Consider the following 9,806-nt stretch of genomic DNA (forward strand, 5'->3'; position numbering starts at 1 on the left):
CTGATCAGGAAGCAGAGAGGGCGTTGCTGCCAGCTGATACTGGAGAAGTAATATCAGGAAGAATGCAGATTTGGCCAAGGCACTTGCAAGCAATGCCTTAGTAGGTCCAGTCATGAGCCTGGGTGTGCTGCTCAGGGCCACCACCGTGGTGGCTGCACATCCTCGAACCACTGCAAAATGTCAGTCTGACACAGAGATGGGACCAGACTCGGGGTCCCACCTCCTGCTTTACAAAAATCATCCCGTTAACACCTTGCATTTATTTCTTTGGGAATCTTTTTATCAAGCACTGACCAGACCTGAGCCTGTTTGCTTTGGCAGGCACAGACCTGGGAGAAGGGGAGCGGGAAAAAAAATAATAACCCTGCCGCCGATTCATCCCTCCTTGTTTATTCCACCAGAAATAGATTTGGCAGAGAGCATCGGGAATGAACTAATCAGCAGGGAATTAATTGGCATGTTTGTTAAAAGGCAGGAACAACGTGGTGAGCAAATTCATGGCTGGATGGCTGGAGGGTTCAAGCAGCCAGAGAGGAGCACTGCATAGTGGAAACTGTGACTAGTCGGAGAAGTCAGACAGCTGTGCCGGGGAGGTTGAGCGCTGCCCAGAAGGAACCAGGGGCAAAGAGATACGGGCGTCCTCGTGGGCTGGGCTGCTTTCAGAAGGGACTCCATCGCTGAGGCTTCCCTTCCCATGAGGCTGCCATGTGTGGGGGAGATGGCCAGCGTGCAGGAGCGGGAGGGAGGGGTAGGAGAGGTGCAGCTGGAGGAGGCTCCAAGGAAAGGCTGTGGAAACGTGGAGAGCAGGGAAATGACGAGGGACACGTCACTCATTGCAAGCTGAAATGCAGAGGGGGTGGTGAGGAGAAGAGGAGCAAGGAGGCAGAGATTTGGAAGCATCAACACAGAAGGACTGTCCTCAAGAGTGCAGGTAATGCTTGTATGCCCTTCTCTGCCTTCTTTCCCAGGAATGCTTGCTTTCTTCCTCTGGACGAGACACATCCAGGCACCTAGGGCAGAGCTTGTTGGGCTGAGGAACTCTAAAGGCACCTGTGAGGAGAGCCAGGAGAGGAGGGAACGTGTGCAGAGTGGCATAGACTTGGAGGCTGGAGGCTTGCTACCTACATTTCTGGAGAATAGTGTCCAAAGTGAAGGAAGGAGGGAGAAAGGAAGAGTGAGCAGATCCTTAGAGACAGACGGACAGATAGACAGACATGGAGAGTACCAGGTCTGTGTATGCCTGTCCAGGGAGAGAGAGGAAACTTCTTAAGAGGGAGCACTGAGCTCTAACTGGGAGAGAGGTGGAGATACGACATAACCTGGAAAAGCACGTATACCTGGAGAAGAGGCAGAAGGTATACATTACCTCCTCCAAACATTTACTAATGCTATGATTTTCAGTGGATGTGTGCTATGCACCTGGATGGCTTTGTTTTTCAGCATTGGGATGCCTGCCTGCTGGCAAAGCATCACCCTGACTGCCAGTCACTGGGGCTGTCTCTGAGATCCCTGTGCTTAGCAGGATGGACAGGCTGTTTGAGGGAGTTGGGTGCTCTTTGCTTTCCCAGAACACGCAGGTAGAAAACGAACAATTTAACTCTTAATTATATGCAAAAGCACTACTGTTACTCTGGTGTCAAGTATGTCCTCAAACTTGGAGAAGTCAGGATATTGCTACTGCCATGTAACCCAAAGATGTGTGTGCATGTGCGTACAGCATTTAACCCACATGCATATAAACAGAGGAATAATACATTACAGGGGATTATTAACTTTTGAACTTTTTGGGCTTTTGAAACAGGTGATATTCCAGCTGTACCAGCGTGGCTGGGTTAATACTGTAGGCTCCAATTTTTAAATTGCTTTTGGCATTTTTCTTGATCTTTCCACCATTACATAATCCTACAACCATATGCTAATGTTTATATTACCCTGTTCTTTTGCTGAGAGAGCTAACAAATGCCATCCGCTTCACAAGTAGGGCTTGCACATTCTTTGTTCTGGACTCGCAGGCTTGGCAGCTCTCTCCTCTACACAGCTCAGAGTCTTTTCAGGATCTCAGCCCGGGAGCTCTGGGAGAACTGGCATTAACTGAGAAATTGCGCAGCTACTAATTTTTTTCTTTTTTTTTTTTTTTTAATGTGAAACTCTTTCATTTATAACACCTAAAACTTCCTTGACATTATACATAAAACATAAAATTTTAGTTGTGTATGTATAAGTAACATAACCTTAAAATCTCCTTGAAGTGTTTCATATGAAAATAGAGAAATTCAAACAGCCTGCAAAATATCTTTATTATATATTGAGATACTTCACTAAATTGAGAGCCTTAAGCTTACTTTGTTGTTTAAATGTCCATTACCATTGGGGTGCGAGTTATATTTTACGCATTTATGATTTACCTGACATCAAACTCCCTGATTCATTTAAAAGTATATTTTATTCCTCTGCAAATAACCTCAAACCCAATATCACTCTTCAGTTTTAGTTTTAAAGTGGCTTGAAAGGAACTTGGGAAAATTAGAAGAGTAGAAAGGGTCTCAAATGCAAACCACAAAGCTAATTCACTTGCAGTCCAATATTGCAGCAAAAAAATCCTTCATTTTAGGTATCACTACAGTGACTGCTGTCTCTAACTGACAAAATCCTCACCTCAAAGCAAGCATGGGCTTGAGCTGATACACTGAGATGCTCACACATGGCATCAGGAGAGTGTATGTGTTTGGCGCAGTTAGAAGTGCAGGCAGAGGTTTCAAGCCTTGCTGTACACGGGCAGGCAAGCTCTGAATCACAATGCAACATCTCACGTCTGCAGCAGAGACAGCATGTACTCCTCTCAGAAACGAAGCTGTGTCTAGCACCAGGAGGGCGTAACCTAGAAAATTCCCTGATACCCTAGCAGCCAACACAAGCCGTGGGCAGTAGGGAACTCAAGTCATCACCTGCTTTCCCTCTGGTTGCTGAAATCTGGGGCAGGTACCAGTGAAATCTCAGTGCTCTGTCATGTTCCCTGCTGTGTGCAGGGAGGGATAAGCACTGGAAATGGGGTGTACTGGAGCAGCCAGAAACAGAAAGGGTGAACGGCAGAGGGACACAAGGACGGGAGCTCAAATTCTGGCAGCATGCCTTTGCTTTGGGGCAGAGATTCAGGCTTGGATAGCACAACTGCTGATCCTGGCTGTGCTGTGCTTTGGGTACTGAGCTTGAGGAGCTATATTATCATGTCAGAGTGAGGAACTCAGAGGCCAAAAGAAGAAAAAAAAATATTGGGTAATAATGACAGGAGTACGTCTGTCTTCATTGCTTTCAGATGAAGGCAGTGAATCACTGCACCTACCCTGCTCCAAGGGCAGAACATGATACAATTTTCTGACAGAGAGCATGCCATATTATTGTAATTAGTAGTAGCAATAACAAAGCTACTATGTCATTGTTATTCTCTGGACTTAGAAAAGAGCTTCATCCGAAGATGTGTGTGTTTTCCCTGTTTGTGAATCTGCTTTCTACCCTGACAGTATTTTCCAGTGCAATACTGCAACAGATCTGAAGACAATTTCCATGGGCTAGGCATCTGGTTCCTGTTACAGATGACCCTACAGACTTTTTCTGCTAGAAACCTTGTTAGTAAAGATCCAGTTGCCTTCTACAATTCCACCTAAGAGAAGGAGGACTGCTTAATTTCTGTGTAAGTATCTGAGATATGGGAACCCTTTTCAAAGATGATTACAACCTGATGTTTATCATGATAATAAATTACAACACGCATTCAGGAATGCAGGGAGCAAAGCTACAAAGAAATTGGTCCATGAGGGACCTCGCAAACAGACCATGTGTGTCTTGTGATCCATTTGAACATGTGATGCTTTAAAAGGTTTGAGGTCAAGTAGGGTGGATTTTCAGTACCAGATGCAGGTGGAACTTATCACAACCCTTCTTTTAATAAATAAAGAAAGAATATATCCCTGCCCTGGGGTGTTGAAACAAGTGGTACATGGAAAGGGTAAGAAATGGAAAATCTCTTCAGGATGTTTTAAAATGAGCTGGAAAGCCACACTGCCTCCTTGATGTTGGCAGCATTTTAAAATCATTTTCAATTAGAGACATTGGCGTCTGGGAAGTCCTTTCCCACCAAGGAAGATTGAAAAGGCATGTGCAGTGCATCGTCATCAAAAAAAAAAAAAAAAGAAAAGAAAAGAAAAAAAAAAAGAAAATGTCCAAAGGCTGGAATATTTATCTGGAAAGACAGAGAGGCAGAGAAGTTTTGGTGTCAATGGCTTTTTAGTTTCAAGAGTGTCTATAGAGACCATTTCATTATGTGTCTTGGTGATATCATCAAGCTCTCTTAGAGATCTGCATTCTGGCAGCTCTGGGTGAGTTGGGGGGGAAGAAGATGTGTGTGCGTGTGAGAGATAGGAAGAAGATAATTTATTTTTTTTCCTTTAAATGAACACTGCAATTAGAAGAATACAAAATACATCCTGACAGGAGGAAAGTAATATTTTTAAAGTAGTATGACATTTCCCATCAGTATGGCTATATTCATACTGCTATTTTAAATATACAGAAAAATAAATGCAATTTCAATTAAAATACACTAGTGATTAAATGCAAGAACAGCACAAAGTAAAATGATTTATTTATGTTCTGCTTTATCTGGTACAGCTCCTAGTAGGTTTTGAGGTGGCTGAATTCTTCCCAGATGGTTAGGAGATGAGGATTATACGATACTAAAAAAGCAATTTAACATTCTCGTATTTTGCAGTGAGGTCTTAGACTTTTGATGCGTGCACATGAACAGGGGAATAATTTGGGTTTTCTCAATGTGCCTACTTCTCACATGAGCCCCTCCATCACTGTGACTACGGATGACTGAAAAATCATCACTAGAACTTATGAACTTGGCAATGCATATTTTTCATTCGTTGTGTGCAATATGTGCATAACTGATATTTCCAGCCAGTTTCTGCCACAACAGCTGTCCATGACATAAAAATAACCAGTTCAACACTGAAGGACTACTTAATCAAGACAGAATAACAAATTAGCATGAGTAAATTGAGGAGAGACTAATCTATCCTCCTACATTCAGAGACAGTACTTGTCCAGGAGGGCCTGTAGGTTAGGGTTGACTTCTGTTGACTTGGAAATGATGATAAACTTGAAAGAAGATGAGGATCTTAGGTAAATGCTCACATCAGTTACATCAGTTTATCTACCTGTCTTGTCTATTCTGCAGATTTGCTCAGGAGGAATAGACCCCGCCAAGTGCAGGGCAAGGGGGAGACAGCACATGGCTTTGTGTTTTTATTTATTTGTTTTTGTTTGTTTTATTTATTTGTTTTTCTGCCTTTTTATTTATTTATTTATTTTCCTTTGAGGCCCATCACTGGGTAATATTTCAATTATGCAGCTGGGTTGCAGATCAAGTCAAAGAGAACAATTTCCTATTCTGGCCTCTATTAAATCTTTGATGAATTGCTTCACTATTTTGTACCTTGCTTTCCCTAACTGCAAAGTGGGGATGCAGCTGTTTTCGTACCTCCTAGTGCCTTCTCCTGACACTCACAAAACATTCATAGCTAAAAGGGGCTATCCCAGCATGGCTACATACGAAGCAAAGCTACTTTCACACAATCACATAATCACAGGATGGTTGAGGTTGGAAGGGACCTCCAGAGATCATCTAGTCCAACCCCCCCCGATCGAGCAGGGTCACCTAGAGCATGTTACACAGGATCCCCCAGGTGGGTTTGAATATCTCCAAATAAGGAGACTCCACAACCTCTCTGGGCAGCCTGTTCCAGTGGCTTTCCTACCTGCTGCCAGTTGAGGAAGCTTCTCTGTACCACTCAATGGCTTGAAAAAAAGGTAAGGCACTTTGTACTTGTGAAAAAGAAAAGCCCCTGTGCTTCTGTAAAAGCTCAGCTGAGCAACTTTTAAAACATTTTAAAGAAATACATCATCAGAGAGAAAGGTGGTGCTGGGGTGACAGACGGCAGATGGAGAAAGAGGGGAAAGAGAAATAAAGCAGTTAGCAAGATTTTCTGTCTCCACAGAGCAAAGGGAAGGTCAAAGCCCTACGAACCACCATCATGGTGACTATTCCTCTTTTCCTCTTCTTCATCTTCTTACCCTGCTGTAAATCCCAGGAGGACTTTCTGGACCAGTATCAGAAATGGGACTACAGAGAAGGCGGTAAGAGGTGGTGGTGGTTCAACCTGGGAGGCATTAGCTAACTCAGGGCTGAAGATTTGCCTATTTCCCCCTTGGAGTGGGACAAACACTGCTCACTCATGAGTTGTCTTTCTTGATTCCTGGGTAGCTGCTGAGATTTTTGGAGAGAAAAATGATTTTAGAAATAATCAGCTGGGGCATTCAGTGACAGCAGAAAACTCTGGCAACAGGAGGCAGAGAATTACATAGCGAGGGAGAGTTATCTGCTTTTTAATTTAGATCCTCCTTATATTTGATATTTGGCAATGAATATTTTCATTGCAACTCATCTGAGGTGAAGAGGAGGGGATTAAACTAAGACCACTGGCTCATGTTTTCTTATTCTGTCAAATTTATTTTCCTCGCTTTCATGGATGTCCTGCTAACCTAGCTGACAAGGTCAACATAGAAGGTGTTAACAGCATTACTCAAACACTTGAGAAATGGGGAAACAGCATCTTCTGGCAAATGAAACACACCCTGCTGAACAACCCAAACGCTTTACTGCCGGAGATCTCCAGGTAATTCCCTTCATCTGGAGGTGTGATTCAGTCCTGCCCTGGGTGTCCTTCTTCGAGCAGGATTCATCTTCTTTAGCTTTCAGATTGGTCAATTGCAGGGAGATGAATCCCACTCTTGGTATCTGTTGTGCTAGCAGCTCTGAGCACCCTAGTAAACTGAATATACTGCTCACTATTTATTGGGAAATATTGCCAATTGCCATGATTGTATAGTAAGAATTACCCTGAAGAAAACTCAGGCTGTCCTCAACACCTCATTCCTGTGAGGTGTGAGAACAGCCTGGAAAAAATGAATTTTGTTACAAATCCACACATGGATTTGGCCGCAGGGTAGGGAGAAGAAGCTGAGCTGGCCTGTGATATTTTGATTTCAGTCTCTGTAACACCTAAGCAGTGGAAGCTATTCTCTAGTCCATCTCCTCACATTTCTCCCTTGGCATTACAGGAAATATTTCCTATTGAACACACTCAAATGTTACTTTAATCTGACATTTCCAAAATCAGAGTGGAAAAGGCAGAGGAAGATAGAGAGAAGAAGGGAATATGTGGACCTACAAGAAACCTACTATCTCTTAAATCAGAATTGTTCCTAAAGCAAATGGTTCTCTTCCACAGCTCAGATTTCTCTTTAGAAAAAAAAACAACAACAAACAAACAAACAAAAAAACAACACAACAAAAACAAACAAACAAAAAACAACCACACACACACACACAAAACAAACAAACAAACAAAATCTCTCCACAACTGCTGTGCATTGAGCCAGCTGAAAAGGAAAGGCTACGAGGATAAAATGACACTAATGAGAAGGTCACACAATATCAAATTAGGGTTTAAGGAGGATATGGTACATAGATTATATGCTGGTCTTTGTCATCAAGTAGATTTCTCCTCACCTGCATGGGGGATGTTATTAGCACATAATTGATCACAACTTTCATACCCCCAGTGCAGAAATTTACCAGTGCCTAAGATTTTCAGGGCAGACATTAAGTCTTACATATTTGGAAATATTTGACTTAGTGACTCCTGAACTGTCGTGCAGGGAGAGGTAATGAGACTATTCAGCCACATTTCTCCCACAGGACTTTGAAGTAAGAGCTCGCTGGTAAGGACACAGGTTGGTCCACTTTAAGTGCTGAGGATTGGCAGTAGCCTGTGGGAATCACTGGCCTAGCCTCCATTTCTGGTTAACAGTGAGGCTGGTTAATACTTATTAATATCATGTGAGATTGGAATGATGGTCAGAGCTTGGTAATACCCGAAGGGAGACTGAGAGGAAGCCTTCCAGAGGAAGGGACAGGGCCACTCCCAGGCATGCCAGTGCATCAGTGCAGCCCTCACCTTCCTAAATCCTGTTGGAAAACTCAACAGTCCCCTCCTCAGCTCGGGGAGAGGCACAGCCTGCAGAAACTGGTGAGGGCGCTCTGCAATCACGTCTGAACCGTGGCAGGCAGCAGCTTGCTCTTCATCGGGAAGTCCCCACAGGATTTCTGCACATTGCTGCTCTCGACCGCTCAGCCCCACTGGTTCCAGCGAAGCAGGATGGTTTTCATCTCCTCCCTGAAAGCAGCAGGGCTGTGAAGTGCTTTTGGGAGCTCATAAATCATCTGTCAACCTGCACTGAGCCAGCTGTGCTTTGGCGGAAATGGAAAGAGCACGTTGCACACACTGGTCCTGTAGTTCATGGTTTCCTGGGCTCAGAAAGGGGCATCTTACATAAGTGTTTTGTAAGCATCTTGTAGCAAACTGCTTCCAGCTCTTTCGGCTACCTGTCCGTCCCCCCCCCCCCCCCCAAGAAACACAAGGCCTGCTAGTCTGGTGATTTATTTAGCATGCTCAGGAACAGCCCCCAAACTGAGTTATTCTCCTGTATTACTCTTCTGTAGTCTCCGCCCTGTGTCTGCGGCTGTGGACAATCTTGTGAGGGAAGTCCAGTCGATAAGGAAAAGGCTAGAAGAACTCAATGAACGTCTCAATGTCATCAGCAAAGCTGTCCTCCCCATCCGACTTAATGCTCTGCAGAGCCAAAGGCGTGGAAATACTCAGCTGCGGAGACTCCCAATGCACAGGAGAAGGTTGTATGCTCGCAGGAGACTTCAGAGGAGTTAATTCTCTACCAGAGAAAAAAAGGAAATGTTTATTATTATTTTTTTCACCTGCTTAAGCCTTTCCTGATAGGATGCTGCTAGACAGAATAAAGCAAAGCACATACAAGATGGCTTTACTGAGGAGACCAGAACTTCTGCATTTTGTTGCTCTCTTTCAACCCTACATTGGTAGGTCAAATCTGACCCTGTTCTTCAGTGAAGGCTGTTTTGTGTCCCATGCAAAATGAGTTGAGAAGCTCAGTCTACTTGAGTGTGAATACCTTTAGGCTATGCAGTTATTCTTTCTGCTTACCAGGGTAAGCTGTTTCTATAAAGATCAGTTGAATTTCTCTGTCCTATTTTGACAGCACTCTGTCAGAAACAGCTGGGGAATTCAATCTTCAAAAGTGCTGAATGCCGGATGAATGCAGGAAGATAGATCAGTGCTTTGTACTTCCAGCTGGATGGGGAGGGGGAGAGGAAGCTGTGTTTTAAAATATGGCCTTAACCTATTCTCCACCAGCGCAAAGAATGCCCAGTTCATGTGTTCAGAGAGTGGGTGGGGTTGGAGAAACTTAGTGTATGTATATTGTTTCAAGAGTGAAGATATATCAGATTCTAGGGACCAAATTTCAACATCTTCATTCTGCAGAGAGCTTTCTTTTAGCTACCTGAAGGTGGGCACTGGAAACCTTGTTATTCAACAGATATGTCCAGAACTTCCAACACTGTGAAAGAAATCACAGTGACTTCTGCCAAGACCCCTGGAAAATGGGATGTTTTTCCGAAACTATTTAGATACCTAATAGCATAAATAGATGTCTAGAAGAATTTTCCAAAATAGTTTAGGAGACAGTTTAGTTTCCAAAATCATGGGTAATTCAATTGGTGCCTGATTGGTAATTCAACTGGTGTCTAATTCACGGAGTATCTTCTCCACATGCAGACACAGACCTCCAGACATTATGCACTGAATGGA

The sequence above is a fragment of the Anser brachyrhynchus genome (genome assembly GCF_964034855.1).
Source record: "Anser brachyrhynchus genome assembly, chromosome: 1".
Lineage (NCBI taxonomy): Eukaryota > Metazoa > Chordata > Aves > Anseriformes > Anatidae > Anser > Anser brachyrhynchus.